Source organism: Ambystoma mexicanum, chromosome 1p, assembly GCF_040938575.1.
Source record: "Ambystoma mexicanum isolate Mex_15411 chromosome 1p, UKY_AmexF1_1, whole genome shotgun sequence".
In the NCBI taxonomy this organism is placed as follows: domain Eukaryota; kingdom Metazoa; phylum Chordata; class Amphibia; order Caudata; family Ambystomatidae; genus Ambystoma; species Ambystoma mexicanum.
In genome coordinates, this window is record NC_090921.1 from 371916718 (window position 1) to 371934531 (window position 17814).

Sequence of the window (17814 nt, forward strand, 5' to 3'; positions counted from 1 at the left end):
CCAGGTGGAGGGAGCTCTTCCAGAGGTCGCCTCCAGAGGATCTCAAGAACTTCGTGAAGCATCGAACCAGGCACAAGGTAGGGCCGATATTTTCCAGCACACCCCGCAAGGGAGACTCCTTCTCAGGGTCTCTCTCGCGTGGGAGGGACCGGCCAGGTTCTTCTACCGGCTCGCGCACCAAGGCTGCTGCAGCTATCGGCCTTCGGGTAGAGGGATCCTCGGATCCTCCCGGGCGCAGTGTTGAGGGACAGGAAAGTTCTTGTACCGGGTCTACACCCGAGGGGCTCCACCCTTTTACCAGCATCATGGCCGAGGGGCTAGGCCCTAACAACGGCAATACGTCTGAAGGGCTATCCCCTAATACTGGCAATGCGTCCAAGGGGGCTCCTAAACGCAGCTCTACCGACCCCTGGGTCGAGGGTGCCACACCTACCGGGCCGAGGCCCAAGGAGCAGGGTAGGCCTTGTGATCTACACGCAAGAGTCTTGGACGAGGCCGGGCTCAGCGGGCTGAGCAACACGTTGCAGGCACGTGGCAGGCAGCTTGACAAAATGGCCGCCGCGCCAGAATGAGGCACTCGTCCAATGCCATTCCAGGAATTCGGCGAAGAACGAGTGTCAAAGTGGGACTGGCCTCAACCAGGTAGGTGGCCTACAGTCTACCTTTCATTTGCGCAGGGCAGCTTTCCATTGCGTCCATATGGACAGGGTATGCAGCGGCTCCAGCAGCCCCCCACTACCCTGTCGGTACCCCCTGCCACCTCTTTGGCCAGTGAGGAGGTGCTCTTTTAGAAATTCCTTGACCTCATGAGATCTCCTCAGATGGGGTTATCAAGGATGCCAGCAGGGAAGTCATCCCTGCCATGCTAGCGGCACCACAGACTCCTCCATCTGGCCCCCAGTCCCCGGTGCAGCCGCCTCCTCTGGCTCCACAGCCATCGCCGCCTCCTCAGCCTCCGGCTGCGGTCCCTGTACCGCAGCCTCTGGCACCATCTACTCCTCCTCCACAGGATCCTCCAGATCCGCAGGATACGGACGAGGAGAAGGATCCGGACACGCCATCCTCAGCCAGGGCCTTCCACAAACGTCTTTCTGGCCTGGCGGAGTACCTGGGCCTCCCCCAACCAGAGGTCGAACAGCCGGCAGAGGGGGTTCTGGCCGAGGTCCTCACGCAACGCCCCTCTGCCAACACAGGGATTCGACTGCAAACCGATGTAGTCTCCCTGGCTAAGAAGGGTTGCCTCAAGCCCCACTCGTCCAGCCGGTCAATCGACGCCTGGTCGCCAAGTACAGGCAAATGGAGGGGGGGGATACACTCTTGCTCTCGACCCATCCTCAGCCACACTCCTCGGTAATTGCTGCAGCATCACTATACTCCAAGCCTGTCATCCTCAGCCTCCTCTGCGGTGCTGCTAGGCAAGGAGGAGACGGTATTGGAGGAGTATGGCACCGTATGGAGCCGCCACCCAAAGGTTATGGTGGGATATTGCGGACTTCCACCCGGAACTCCCCACCCACTGCCAATCACGCTTTAAGGCGGGGCTAGCTGAAGCCAAGCTCGTGGCGCATTACCTCATGGAACCCGCAGTGGCTCATATCGATACCTCAGGCCGTGCCATCTGCATTGCCACTTACATGAGGAGAACAGCCTGGCTCTGGGCAACGAAATTCAACCCAGATGTCCAGTAGCGCATTCTAGATCTACCGTTCGAGGGGGGGTGGTCCTCTTCCACTCCTCTACGGACGAAGAGCTGGACAAAAAGAACAGCTCACAAAAGGCAAAGTCTCTGTCCATTCTTACAAAGACCATGCCCAAATCGTACACCCAATCTCAGCAGAACTCGGAAAAGGGTTGTGCATATGGAGGGTTCCGCGGCTTCCAGGAACGCAGATCCCAGGCAGCCGGACCGCTCGCCGTTGCAGAACTGGCGCAAACAACAAAAAGGGTGTGGGGGGGATTGAGGGCTTTTTCCAGTCCCCCTCCTCAGCATCGGCCATGAGGGAAAGAAAGCATGACACGCCCCTTCGGGTCCACGTGTCTCCGGTGGGGGGCAGGCTTGCTCTCCATGCACAATTCTGGTGCCAGGATTTTGCGGAACCCTTGGTCCTCTCCATAGTATCCACGGGGTACTGCCTTCCTATCCCAGCCTCTCCTCCCTCCTCCACTCCACTTCCACAGGTTGGGAAATCAACTCTTTTGGCGGAGATCGGTCGCTCGTAGAGAGCCAGGCAGTGAAGGAAGTCCCAGCCTCCCAGCAAGGCTTTACCTTTTACTCCAGGATTTTCACCATTCAGAAAAAGAACCAGGCCGGCCTGAGAGTTGTGCTGGACCTTTCCACCCTCAACCTCTCCATACCCGTGAAAAAATTCAAGATGGTAACGCTAGCTTTTATAGCGGAGACATTAGACAAGGGAGACTGGATGTGCTCCCTGGACCTGAAGGACGCATACCTACACGCCCCGCTTTGGCAGCATTGTTCTTTCCTATGGTTCAGGATCATGGGCTACCATTTTCAATACAAAGTCCTTCCATTTGGCCTCAACTCGGCCCCCACGGTCTTTACCAGACTCATGAATGCTGTGGCGGACCTCCTCAGAGCGCAGGGTCCTCCACATCTACCCATACCTCGACGACTGGTTCATCAGGGCTACATTTCCGGAAGCGGTTTACCACTCTTCCCATGCCCTTATGAACACACTGCACGATCTGGGCTTCTTGCTCAACCTAAAGAAGTCGCAGCTGCAACCTAGGCAGACTCTGACATTCCTGGGACTCATTTGGGACACGCGCGCTAAGAGGGTCTTCCCGTCGGAGGACAAAATCTCAGCTATCAAGAGGGCCACCGCCCACTTCCTCAGCAGAGGGGTGACCCCGACATGGTGGTACCAACATCTCCTGGGTCTACTGGCGGCGGTCCTGTTAGCCGTGCCGCACATGAGACTTAAGGATGAGAAGGATTCAGCTGCACTTCGTCAGGTGCTCACAAATTTGGCAGCATCTATAGTGTCCACAATCTCATCAGCTCTGGGCAATGGGTGCGCATCAGTTTTGGTGGCAGCATTGATCCCTATATAGTACACACAGAACCGCCAATCCTTGGTACCTGTCTGGGAACTTGCCTTGGGGACAAGGACCACTGGACTGGACCAGGGACTGGTTGAAGGTTCAATAACACCCAGATCCAACATCTTGGGGACCTCAGCCTGAATGTGGTTCTTAACCATGTCTGTCATTGCTAACACCTGCTTTTAACAGGCGCACTGTCACCAGTGTCAATCTCCTGCCTGCATCATGGGGTGCGGCCTGGTCTCAGTGAGAACACAGGGGTATACTGCCAAAGAAACGCCCTGCAGGCCCTCTACTGCTCTGGTGTCAGATCTGTAGATCAATCCCTCCATGGAGCCACCCTGAGAGTTGCTATGCAGCAAATCAGGAAGGGGCTCACTCTCATCCTCTTCTTGCTCTGAGGCTAGCAAGAGACATGAGACTTCTGCTCACCTGCGGAAAGGCTTGAGCCTGTTGACGTGGAATACCTGATGAGCTACCCCAGGGACTCCCATGTCAACCAGATAATTGACTTTGCCCATCTTGGAGATGATCCTGAAGGGTCCCGTCCATTTCTCTGCCAAAGCTTGAGGCCTGGTAGGCTCCATCAGAAGGATCTCCTGTCCTGGAGTCCAATCCACTTGTGATGTTTTAAGGTCATGCCAGTATTTGTTCAATTCCTGGCTTGCCTTAAGGTTCGCTGTCGCCTGACCCATCATCTGTGTCATGCTCCGGCTGAGTCCTAACACATAGTCCCCCACTTGCTTGGCTGGACCCGGAGGGGTGGCTCCCAAACCTTCTCTGATCAAGGCAAGGACCCCCTCACGGGATGTCCAAAGAGTAACTCAAAGGGGCTGAAACCAACACCCTCTTGAGGCACCTCTCGGTAAGCGAACAGCAGGCATGGCAGGAGGAGATCCCATTTCCTCCTTAGGGGCTCTCCGAAAGAACCCAGCATGCCCTTGAGAGTTTTATTGGATCTCTCAACCAGACCATTGATCTGGGGATGGTATGAGGTGGAGAACTTGTAGGTTACTCTGCACTCTTACCATAATGCTTTCATGTAACTCGACATGAAGTTGAATCTTCTGTCAGAAACAACCTCTTTAGGGAATCCAACTCTGGTAAAAATGCCCAGGAGAGCCCAGGCAACCACCTTGGCAGTAACGGTCCGAAGGGGTATAGCCTCAGGGTAACTGGTGGCATGATCAACCAGGATGAACCCATGTCCACCTGAAGTGCAAGGGTCAAGGGGACCGACAATGTCGATGGCAACCCTCTAAAATGGTGTGCCAACAAATGGCAATGGCTGCAGTGGGGCAACAACACTGACTCCAGTCTTGTCAGACAACTGACAAGTGGGTTAGGTCCTGCAGTGGAACTTCCCTTCTACTCCCATTCGGGGCCAGTGGAAATGGGCAGAGAGCCTCTGCTTAGTCTTCTTGGTCCCAAGATGACCAGCGAAGGGCACCTCATGCGCCAATTGCAACAGGATGGGCCTGTAAACCAGACGTACCACCAACCTCTTGAGGGCACCAGGTTCAGACTTAGTGGACTCAATACAAAGGAGATCACCCTCCCAATAAATCTTGAAAGACCTAGACACTTCACCTTGTGCCTGTTTTTTCAGACCCTTGAAAGAAGTCTCCCATAGAGGGCCCCCCTTCTGCCAGCAGGCATTGAAGGTCGGGGTGATCCTCTGGGGTGATCCTCTGGGTTGAGCGCCTCTCCTGCAGGAGGTTCTTCTCGCTCTTCTCCCTCAGCAGTTGAGTCTCAGGTCACCACAGACCCAGCCTGTCCGGAGCATGAATCCCAGTGGGTGCTGCTGAAGCAGCAGGAAGAGAAGGAGCCCCCTTCGCAGAGGTGGCCTTGTTGCTCTTCCTTCTTTCCTTGGCTCTCCCCTTTGGCTTGGGTACCTGACTCGCAGTCAGACCCGGTGTTACATGTGACCTACCGACTGGAGCAGCAGTCAGGGGTAGACCATCAGAGATCCACCCCAACTCCACTAGATCATTGCCTAACAAAATGTTAGCAGGTACATTGCCCTGAACCAGGACAGGAAGCTTTGCTGTCTTGTATCCAATCATGATTGTGACTAGGGCTACAGGAGATAATTTGGGAGGCCCACCAGCTAACCTGGTGGTTCTCAGAGGAGCACCTACATAGTCCTCTGGCATGAGCAAGTTCCTTTCCACCACTGTCATACTTGCCACAGTGTCTTTCAAACCAGTAGAAGGCTGGCCATTCAGGAGGACACTTCTCATAAGTCTGTGGATGTTCTGTGGGATTGTAGCCAGTACTTCTGCATACTGGTCCCAGGACCCAAAGGACACTAGGGAAATCTCTGCAGGAGCACCAAATGTGATTCCTGCAGAGGAGGGGAGGACAGTGGTCTCCACCTCAGGCATGAAGAAAGGGTAGGCCAGGCTGATAGCCTGGACGCCAAGTGCCCTACCTTTACACCTAGGGTCACCCCTCTTGTGGTCCAGAGCCCCACAGTCCCAACAAGTGCCAGGAATATGGGGTATGTTACTGGAGCCACTGGGACCCTGCTTTGCAGCTGGAGGACCACTACTCTTGCTCGCACCCACATAGGACTTATCCCCACTAGATGTTTGGGTCTTAAGAGAGGAAGTTTTTGGTTTAGTCGACTGTGACTGCTTTTGGTACCCCTCAGACTTCTGAGAGGTCCCCTTTACTTTGCCCTTGTACTTCCCACTGGGTTCCTTAGGGGACACCCGGTGGGAGACCCAAATGTCAGCCAGCCTGGCCAGCTTCAAGGGATCCAAAATGTTCTGGCCAGCAACATACTGATGCAGCTCTGGTTAACAGGCTTCAGAAAAATGCTCAAAAAACAAAATGTGGGACAATTCAACAAAAGTTTTCACCTTGTATCCATCAATCCACCCTATCATGTTCATATGTGCAGCACTCACCCAGTCAATCCAAGACACATTCTCTCTTTTCTTATATTCTCTGAACCTTTTAAGGTATTGCGCAGGTGTCTTGCCAAACTTGGCAATCAAAGCAGATTTCATGCATTCATACTGACCCCTTACTTCCACACCCAGTTTGAGAATACAGTCATAACCAGTCTGAGGCACTCTACTTAATAAACACTTAACACAATCTCTTTTGTCAACATCATGGATTCCACAAGCCATTTCAAACACTTCAATCCATTGGAGGATATCAGAACTCTCCACATACGCACCAACCAAATCTTTCATAAACTTGGTGGCAGGGCACCTGACATTCTCAACTGGTTTGGGTGAAGTTTCCACTCTAGCTATCTCTAGCTGGATTCTCTGGTATTCAGTGTCCCTGTCTTTGAGTTCAAGATCCCTATTTAAGAGTACAAGATCCCTATCCTTAAGGATCACTTGCTGCGCCAACTCCTCTTTCTTAAGTTCAGCTTCAGTTTCCAACTTTTTACATTCAAAGGTCATCCTTAATAATTCAAGTTCCAAGGGATTCCCTGAAGAAAAATTGCTGGGTTTCGGAATAGAGGCAGCAGGATTGGTGGCACTTCCAGAAGCAGATTCAGTAACAACCCCAGGGGCAGAGTCCTCAATGGTTGCACCACCCTCTTCAGTAAGAGTTTCACAATCAGCCTGGTAGTCCACCAGGGCAGCTATCAGCTCAGCCCTAGACTTATCTTCAAATTCTAACTCCCTGGCTTCACAGTCACTCTGGAGAGCCTCTAAGCTCATCCTAGTCAATTTACCATTTGCAATAGATTCCATTGCTTGTAATGTAGTTATCTAGTGCACAACTAAACCTAAAATTCCCAAAGTGTGGATATTTTGTAAGTGGCAAGGTTACACACTGATTTTTAGAACCATTAGCATCCCACCACTGCCACCAGTGTAAAGACTGGAGGGGGGTTTCTGTACTCCTGCTCTCTATATGGCAGAGTAGAAGCACAGAGCACCCCAGCCAAGATTCTCTATATAGTAAATGTGGATGAGCAATCAAGGCTTAAGCTGTCAGGAGGTGATGCAGGCTGGTTCCTAAGAACAATGTAGTCCCCAAGCCCCCACAAAGAAATATCCACACACTATGTTAGTGATAACACAGTTCTTTACATAAATAAGGTTCAAGTTACATACACATACAATAAAACACTTTGTGCTCAGGCAATACTATAATGATAAATGTTCAATTTCTATGTGGTACTACGATTACTCTTTGACTCCATTAAAATGCACCAACTGCTAACAGTTTCAAATGGCATACAAATCAATAGCAAAAGGTATCAACCATATACACGGAGGAAAAAAAGTGGGTTAAACAATTGGCAGAATACTGGGCCCCTACCCCTAGGCACAGTTCTGTGTGAGGATCCCCCACCTGGGCAACCTGTAAATAAGCTATTAAACAAGCCCAGTCCATATATTGCTGAGCAGAGTCTTATTTCCTTCTATAAATGTTCTACTACCTCAATGTACCTGATTTAGCAGAGTTCGACGACAGGTCGTCGTTGGATCCTTCTTGAGTATCTCCCTTTAAGGCAGGAGCCACGGACCGTTGAGATTCCTCGAGGAAAAGGTGAACAATGACATTGGGGCAGCGTCTTCGTTCTTGGCGGTGCTCATCGACGATCAGTCGTGGAGGTCCTGTGAAGACGAGGCTTGCGGTGTACCTCAATGACAATTGTTCATTACCGCAAAGGGAAGACAATGAAGAAATGTAGGCCCAGCAAGGGTGTCGGGTCGTTGGCGTCTGACGTCGGCAATCGGGACTCGACCATGCTGGCTTCCGGTTCTCCGTTGGCGTCTTTGAGGTCTTCGGGTGCAGGAAACCCAATGGCGGATTCACCTCAGTCGTCGATGACCTTGACTTTCTCCGGCAGGACAAAAGCAATCGACAGTGATGAGAAAGGGATTCCTTAATTCAAAGTGTCTTAGGCAATGGAGCGTTGCGGCTCCGGTCGACGAGATTACAGCGGTCCGCTGAACCTCGATAAACAGATGCGGTCGTCGATGACCTCAACGTCTTAGCGCTTCTCTTCAGATTCCACAGCGGCCCCTGTCTCCGGTCGGCAGCCTTTCGAGGACTGACTTCTAGTGAGCCTTGGGGAAGATTAGCTGGTGCACGATGGTCCTTTGTAGCTCGGCAGAGGTCTCCTAGCCAGGTCCTCTCTTGGATCAGGTTCTTGACAGACAACAGCTTTCAGATTGGTGAAGGACAGCAGCAATTCTTTTTCTTCCAGGGGTCTTCAAGGTTAAGCAATAAGTCATGTTTCGACTTCAGCTTCTGAATGATTTCCATTAGTGCAAGGTCCACAGATATACTGTTGGTCTCTCGTTTACTCTGCTGGATCACACTCCGGCAACCAAGCACTCAGAAGGGCATTCAGGCAGGCAGCCAATGGGGCTCACAGTGCATTCAGGGCATTCTTCTCCATCCAGACACTCACACAACGGAATGTGGATTCAGACAAGCACCCAGCCATGCAGCACTCCACACTGCATACATACCAGTTTTGGGCAGGGCTGTCTCATTCATTGTGTCACACACCAGAAACCAGACACCCATAACAAGAAACGTATGTTGGTCACACTGTCATGATACATGCCCCTGGCCCCCTCAGGTATAACAGCCCCCTGGCAGCAGTGGGGTTAAAGCCCTTCACACCGGCTCCAAGGGCCTTAAAACTCCATCGGAAGCATACATGGAGTCAGTCCTGGTGCCTGTTAGGCAGAAACCTGTGCAGTTCCCTTATGGAACACTGCAAAAGATTTAAGACTACAGGTATAGCAGTAAACCCACTTGGTAGCAGTCTGCACCACCCAGATTTACCTGGTAGCTGTGGCTGAGCAGTCAGACTTCCCTCAAGAAGAGTTAGGCAGTATGCGAAGTATACACAATAGGTACTCAAACACAATAGTACAAGCAAACACTGACCAGAGCTTGGTTTCAAAAGTATATAGTTATTTATTTTAAGAACACATAAGTTGAAAACACTCTAGCAATATATAGTAAAACACTTCAAACACAGTTATATGGAAAGCAGTCCCAACCCTTATTCCTATCTAGACAACTCTAGGTTAACATCACATAATTCAAACAGAGGTGAGTGCTTAACTTTAGATGACACTCTAGTAGGTTCAAAGAAGGGAGAGAAAAAGCAGGAATAGGCTAAACACACCACTCTAAGGTCAAGAACACTTTCAATAGGCTCAAAGAAGCATAAAGTCACAGGTGAGCAAAAGTCACTAGGCAGGGCCCACTCTTAGAGCAGACAGAGCGAAAATGTGCCCAAGATCACACTGTTATTAGGGATTCAGAGTCTTGCAAAGAGTTCAGACGGAGTTTAGAGAGGCTTAGAAAGTTTAGCCAGGGTGTCCCAGGCACTCCCAGGTTCGAAAGCCGGGGGCTAAAACTACCCCGTACAGTCGGTGGCAAGGGAAGCCAGGCGGAACACGGTACCTTAGACGGGAAGGATCCTCCAGCGGTGGCAGTTGTTCCAGGCAGTGGCAGCAAGGCTCGACGTCGGTCAGGGGAGAAGAAGTTCTCGCTGAAGAGCAGAAGAAGAAGGTCGTTGCACTGCCCGGGAAGAAACCAGCCGCGGAGTCCTCTGGTTAAAGGGTTGTACCGACTTTCGCGGTTGTGGTAAAAATGTGGTATTCCGGTTGCCGGGGTGCTTGGCACGGGCAAGGCGGCCACGAGATACCTCGAAGAAGCGAAAAGGTGAAAACTGGTTGTCCCCACCAGTCAAGGGAAGGAGCCACTCCGTTAAGAGTTCTCCTCGGTCGTCGGGAAAAAGTGGTGAGACGGTTCAGCAGGGCTCCACCGGGTGGTGTCGTCGCAGCAGGTCGGCTCAGCTCTTCCCTCGTCGGATTCTTGGTCCTGTGGCGACTTCTGAAGTTCTAGTCCCCAAAGCCCTGCTTTTATGCAGCAAACCCCCATTCACCCAGCCTAGCTGTCACTCAAACATGCTAAGTGGTGAGCCGGCCGGCTCACCACTTGGGCCAATCAGGACGGAGTGCGACTGGAGTTACCAAGGTAACTCAGTCCAGGGTGCCTAAATCCCCCTCCACCCCTCCTAAGTACCCCAGACAGAGTGGCACCACTTTGGAGGGCTTCTGTGGAGAAGCCCGCCAAAAGTGGGACAAAGGGCTCCACTTCGGGTCAGAGTTACAGAGGCGAACGCCAACGCCATTTTAGAATCAAGTTTTGGCAAAAAATCCCAACCGGAGTTATAATAATAAATATATAAACCGGCGGTATGTTTGAGGCTACCGTAAATAAATAAATAAATGTGTTAGCCTAAAACAATGGGAAATCCCATAGGAAAATATTCGCGGTCGAATATAAAAAGTAGTTTCCACTGTCACCAGCCAAAACTCGATCAGGGGGGACGGAGACGTGCCCCCTGGACTAACAGACCCTGGGGCAATCGAATTGCCCCAGCCAGTACGTCCACAATATGATGGTTTGTACTGGTTCTGTTCAGGATTTAAGACTAGTAAAGTCTTTGGTGACTTTACATGCCCTGGGAGACAGTAGTCAGTCCCAGGGTATGGAGTCTATGTTGGGGAGTCCCTAGGACACCCCTGGGTTACGGCACAGAGGGTGCTGTGTAACCCACATCACAAAAATACATGAGGCCCTATGGAGTAAAAGACCCCATAGCCCATTCAACACAAGGTTTAACCAAGAAAACACACTTCAACATGCCCAAGAGTGAGGGTAAAAGAGTCTCACTCTTGGCAGGAGAAAAAAAAGAAACCCTAGAAATCCAGCAAAGCTGCTGGGGGACTCACTAGGTAGGGAAATTCAGCCTAAACAGAGAATTCTCCCTAACACTCGCCCCCCCCAGACTAAGGGACAGGAGGATTTAATCCACTCCTGGATGAACCTCATACCTCTAGTCGATGATATACATCCTAGAGAGTCCATCAGCATTTTGATGGTGACACCCTGACCTGTGCTCAATGGTGAAATCAAACCCTTGCAGGCAGATTGACCATCTCAATAGTTTTGGATTCTCCCCTTTCATTTGCATTAACCATCTCAAGGGTTGGTGGTCAGTCTGAATAACAAAAGTAGAACCATACAAGTATGGCCTAAACTTCTTCAGTGCCCACACAATAGCAAAGCATTCTCTTTCGATTGTTGCCCACCTTGTCTCAGGATCCTTCAGTTTTCTACTGATGAAGCAAATGGGGTGCTCCCTACCCTTCTCATCCAGTTGGCTTAGAACTGCACCTATACCTACATTGGAAGCATCAGTTTGTACAATGAAAGTTTGGTGGTAGTCAGGAGCTCTTAATACTGGAGCTTGGCAAAGAGCTCTCTTCAGTTTTTCAAAGGCCTGATTGCACTCCTCATTCCATTTTACCTTTTTAGGGAATTTAGGAGAGGAGATTACATTCAGTGGAGAAGCTATGGGTCCCATAGTTCTCAATGAAATTCCTGTAATACCCAGTGAGGCCTAGGAAGGCTCTCACTTGGGTTTGAGTAGTTGGTGTTGTCCAATTTTGCACAGCTTCAATTTTGCTGAGCAAAGGCCTTATTTCTCCACCTCCTACCTCATGTCCAAGGTAGACCACTTTACTTTGACCAATCTGGCACTTACTGGCTTTGATTGTCAAATGGGCCTGTTCAAGGGCCTGCAACACATGTCCTAGGTGGTTCACATGTTCCTCCCAGGAGTGGCTGAAGACTGCAATGTCATCCAAGTATGCCATGCAGAAATCTTCCATCCCAGCCAGAACTTGGTTCACCATCCTTTGGAATGTGGCAGGTGCATTTTTTAATCCAAAAGGCATGACCTTAAACTGGTACAAGCCAACTGGGGTTGAAAATGCAGTTTTCTCCTTGGCATGGTCTGTCAGGGCTATTTGCCAATAGCCTGACGTAAGATCAAATGTGCTGAGGTACTTGGCTGCACCAAGTTTATCCACCAACTCATCTGTCCTGGGCAAAGGGTGGGCATCAGTCTTGGTGACTGCATTTAGAGCTCTATAGTCCACACAGAATCTCAAGTCTTTGGATCCTGCCTTTGGTACTAACACAACTGGGCTAGACCATGGACTAGTAGAGGGCTCTATTACCCCGAGATCAAGCATCTTCTTGACCTCTCCTTTGATGTGGGTTCTGATGTGTTCTGACATTCTGTACCCTCTGCTTTTGACTGGCAGACAGTCACCAGTGAGTATATCATGCTGGCCCCAAGGGGTCAAGCCTGGTGACAGTGAGAACAGGGAGGCAAACTGATTTAACATAGATTTGCACTCCTCCTGTTGCTCAGGTGTCAGGTCTGAAGAGAGATTGACTCCTTCAACTTTTTCATCTAAAGGCACACCTTTGAGGAGATCAGGGAGAGATTCACTCTCTTCTTCCTCTGCAGCTGAAGCTAGAAGCAAGGCTCCTACGTCAGGTCTGGAGATGTATGCTTTTAGTCTGTTGGTGTGGAAGACTCTAGGAGCTTCCCTGGGTCTGCCCAGATCCACCAGATAGTTGACCTCTCCAAGTTTTCCCACAATCTTGAAGGGTCCCATCCATTTGTCTTGCAAGGCCCTCTGCCTTGTTGGGAGCATAACTAGAACTAGCTGGTCTTGAGTAAACTCAACCATGTTAGCCTTCTGGTCATGCCAATGTTTGACCAGAGCTTGACCAGCTTTCAAGTTGTCACTTGCTTCTGCCATCATGTGTGACATTCTCCTCCGGAGACCTATCACATAGTCAGTCACTCTGACTGGCTTGAGGGGAGGAGCACCTTCCAATCCCTCCTTAATCAGGGCCAATGGACCTCTGACCGGATGGCCATAGAGAAGCTCAAAGGGAGAATAACCTACTCCCTCCTGAGGGACTTCTCTATAAGCAAAGAGAAGGCATGGCAGTAGAAGGTCCCACTTCTTTTTAAGGGGTTCCTCTAAAGCACCTATCATGCTCTTCATGGTTCTGTTAAACCTTTCAACCAACCCGTTTGTCTGAGGGTGGTATGCTGTTGAGAACTTGTAAGTAACTCCACAGGTTTTCCACATGGCTTTCATGTAGTGGGACATAAAGTTTGACCCCCTGTCAGAGATTACTTCCTTAGGAAACCCAACCCTGGTAAAAATACCAAGGAGGGCCTTAGCCACAGCCGGAGCCGTAACAGTCCTCATAGGAATTGCCTCAGGGTACCTAGTAGCATGGTCTACTACAACAAGTATAAACCTGTTGCCTGAGGAGGTTGGGGGATCAAGGGGACCAACAATGTCAATCCCTACCCTCTCAAATGGGACTCCCACAACTGGGAGAGGCACTAAAGGTGCCACATTCTTGGAACCAACCTTACCAGAAGTCTGGCAGGTATGGCAGCTCTTACAATATCTATCTACTTCAGCCCCCATCTTTGGCCAATAAAAGTAGAGAGAGAGCCTTTCCTTGGTCTTCTTGAAACTCAAGTGACCAGCCAAAGGTATCTCATGGGCTAATTGTAAGAACTGTTGTCTGTTCTCTTGGGGGACTACAAGGCGCTTGTAGTCTCCAGGTTCAGACTCAGTTGGTTCACTATAGAAGAGGCCATCTTCCCAGTGTAACTTATACTTCCCAGGCTCTTGCCCATCAGCCTGAGAAGCTGCCTGGTGGCGGAGACCTTCCAGAGTTGGACATTCTCTTTGCCCCTTACGAAAAGCCGCCCTGCTAGGTCCACCTTCTGCCAGTAAAGGCTGCAGCTCAGGATGGTCCTCAGGGTCCAAATCTCCAATAAGGTTTGGGCCTCCTTCTAGCTCTTCCTCAGAGTCTAGCTCAACCACACAGGGTTGTACCTCCCTCTCAGCCTCAGCTGGAGGAGGAGTTACAGGTGTAACTTTGGACAACCTAGGGGAAGTACTTGTTGGAAGCACTGGAGTGCTTGCTGCTGGCTTTTTCCTAGGAGTCTTGGGTTGCCCCTTTGCTCCTGATCTGGTTGTTACTGCAGCAAGTTGCTCCAGTGGGAGAGGAGTGATTTCTGTCATCATCTCCTGAGATAACCCTCTCAGGGTTTTCTCTCTTGCAGGTTTTGTGAGCTCCTGTAACCTCTTTCTAGGTGGTCTGGGGGTATGTGACACAACTCCAAGAGCTTTGAGGTCATTACCCAACAGAACCCTACCTGGCACTTCATATTGTACACTGACAGGTATTTTTACAGCCATATCATTACATTGGATGAGAACTGGTAACTGGGGACACATCTGCACAGGCCCACCAGCTAACTTGGTGAGGCATTTGGGTGCCTTAGCAACATCCTCTGCCTTGAAAAATGATTCATCCACCACAGTTATGCTGGCTCCAGTGTCCCTAATGGCAGGAGTCTCCTAACCATTCACCTGGACACTGTCCTTATAATACTCTTTAGTATTATCTGGGATAGAGTTATAGACATCTAAGTTCTGTTGTTCCCACAACCCCAGAGAGACTAAAGAAACACTAGCTGAGACTCCAGTGGGTTCATCAGCCAGTAATAGAAAGTTTCCACTTGCCATAGGTACTTCCTCTTCTGGAGCGAAGGCTAAGGAGGCAAGCTGGACCCCTGAAGGTTTACCCTTACATCTGGGATCTCCTTTCACATGGTCAGTAGCCTTACAAACAAAGCATGAGCCAAAGGCTCGCTGGAATGGAGGCTTGTTCTGACCTCCTTCTGGTCTGGGACCAGAAGGTATACTAGCCTGATTCGGTTTCCCTTGTGGCTTACCCTTATAGTTTTGTTTGGGGCCCTCTTTGGAATTTGTAGTATTAGAATTCTCTTTGGAGTCCTTTTTAGGCTGTTTCTCCCCATCCTTTCTCTGAGTTACCCCAGAGTCCTTGTGAGTGGCCCTGTTGGCAACCCACAAGTCAGCAGCCCTAGCTAGTTTCCGGGAGTCTAATTCCTTGGAATCAGCCAAGTGTTGTCTGAGCTCAGGAGAGCAGGCATCATAAATAGTCTCCAACATAAACAAATTCTTCATACCTTCATAAGTGTTCACCTTGTAACCCTTAATCCATCCCTCTAAGTTTTTCAACCCTTCACTCACCCAGGTAGCCCAAGGGGTACCATCATGCTTTTTGAGGCTCCTAAACCTCTTAAGATACTGGGAAGGGGTCTTCCCAAACCTAGCTATCAAAGCTAGTTTCACACATTCATAGTCCTTCTTATCCTCCTCCCCCATCTCCATTACCACATCAGTTGCAACAGGGGGAAGCCTAGAGAACAACCAGGTGAGTAAGTCATTTCCTGTGATGTTCTGGAGCCCATGATTATATTCAAACAGAGACAACCAATCCAACACATCCAACTTAGGCTCATACATACCAACCAATTCTTTAGGCATCCGGGGTCTTTTAGGACTGGAACATCTAGAGGAGCCAGAGAGAGAAGCATTCTCAACAGACAATTTCTTCATTTCTAGCTCATGCTTGAGCTCCATTTCCCTTAGCCTTAGTTCCTTTTCAGTTTGAGCATTAAGTTTTTTATACTCCAATTCTAGTTTCATTTTCTCTAGTTCATAGTACTGGGGACTAAATGTGGGACCTGGTAAAGGCCCAGTAGGCACAGCAGGTAGAGCAGGCAGAGGCCTAGGGGGGACAGTCACAACAGCCTCACCCTCCTCTTCTGACTCTTCCTCAAAACCATCAACATTTTGTTCTATGTCAATTTCAATACTGTCATCTACATTTGCTGGAGTGGTAGGTTCCTCTGAACCATCACCCAGACTTTGGTTTGCTAACAATCTTTCAATCAGCTCCATTTTCTTGCCCTTAGTCATGAGATCCTTATGTTTACAGAGCACTCTTAAACAATCAGCAGTTTTGGCTGCAAGGGACTCTTGACTATAGCTTTCTATAACTGACATGTTAGAGGTTTACTTTTACAGTGCTAAGCTTTGTGGTTAGTTGCACTAAGGTATTTAAAGCACACCAAAATGTATACTCAATACAAATCCCACCGCTGTACACCAGTGTTAGGCAGAAACCTATGCAGTTCCCTTAGGGAACACTGCAAAAGATTTAAGACTACAGGTATAGCAGTAAACCCACTTGGTAGCAATCTGCACCACCCAGATTTACCTGGTAGCTGTGGCTGAGCAGTCAGACTTCCCTCAAGAAGAGTTAGGCAGTATGCGAAGTATACACAATAGGTACTCAAACACAATAGTACAAGCAAACACTGACCAGAGCTTGGTTTCAAAAGTATATAGTTATTTATTTTAAGAACACATAAGTTGAAAACACTTTAGCAATATATAGTAAAACACTTCAAACACAGTTATATGGAAAGCAGTCCCAACCCTTATTCCTATCTAGACAACTCTAGGTTAACATCACATAATTCAAACAGAGGTGAGTGCTTAACTTTAGATGACACTCTAGTAGGTTCAAAGAAGGGAGAGAAAAAGCAGGAATAGGCTAAACACACCACTCTAAGGTCAAGAACACTTTCAATAGGCTCAAAGAAGCATAAAGTCACAGGTGAGCAAAAGTCACTAGGCAGGGCCCACTCTTAGAGCAGACAGAGCGAAAATGTGCCCAAGATCACACTGTTATTAGGGATTCAGAGTCTTGCAAAGAGTTCAGACGGAGTTTAGAGAGGCTTAGAAAGTTTAGCCAGGGTGTCCCAGGCACTCCCAGGTTCGAAAGCCGGGGCTAAAACTACCCCGTACAGTCGGTGGCAAGGGAAGCCAGGCGGAACACGGTACCTTAGACGGGAAGGATCCTCCAGCGGTGGCAGTTGTTCCAGGCAGTGGCAGCAAGGCTCGACATCGGTCAGGGGAGAAGAAGTTCTCGCTGAAGAGCAGAAGAAGAAGGTCGTTGCACTGCCCGGGAAGAAACCAGCCGCGGAGTCCTCCGGTTAAAGGGTTGTACCGACTTTCGCGGTTGTGGTAAAAATGTGGTATTCCGGTTGCCGGGGTGCTTGGCACGGGCAAGGCGGCCACGAGATACCTCGAAGAAGCGAAAAGAAGGTGAAAACTGGTTGTCCCCACCAGTCAAGGGAAGGAGCCACTCCGTTAAGAGTTCTCCTCGGCCGTCGGGAAAAAGTGGTGAGACGGTTCAGCAGGGCTCCACCGGGTGGTGTCGTCGCAGCAGGTCGGCTCAGCTCTTCCCTCGTTGGATTCTTGGTCCTGTGGCAACTTCTGAAGTTCCAGTCCCCAAAGCCCTGCTTTTATGCAGCAAACCCCCATTCACCCAGCCTAGCTGTCACTCAAACATGCTAAGTGGTGAGCCGGCCGGCTCACCACTTGGGCCAATCAGGACGGAGTGCGACTGGAGTTACCAAGGTAACTCAGTCCAGGGTGCCTAAATCCCCCTCCACCCCTCCTAAGTACCCCAGACAGAGTGGCACCACTTTGGAGGGCTTCTGTGGAGAAGCCCGCCAAAAGTGGGACCAAGGGCTCCACTTCGGGTCAGAGTTACAGAGGCGAACGCCAACGCCATTTTAGAATCAAGTTTTGGCAAAAAATCCCAACCGGAGTTATAATAATAAATATATAAACCGGCGGTATGTTTGAGGCTACCGTAAATAAATAATTAAATGGGTTAGCCTAAAACAATGGGAAATCCCATAGGAAAATATTCGCGGTCGAATATAAAAAAGTAGTTTCCACTGCCACCAGCCAAAACTCGATCAGGGGGGACGGAGACGTGCCCCCTGGACTAACAGACCCTGGGGCAATCGAATTGCCCCAGCCAGTACGTCCACAATATGATGGTTTGTACTGGTTCTGTTCAGGATTTAAGACTAGTAAAGTCTTTGGTGACTTTACATGCCCTGGGAGACAGTAGTCAGTCCCAGGGTATGGAGTCTATGTTGGGGAG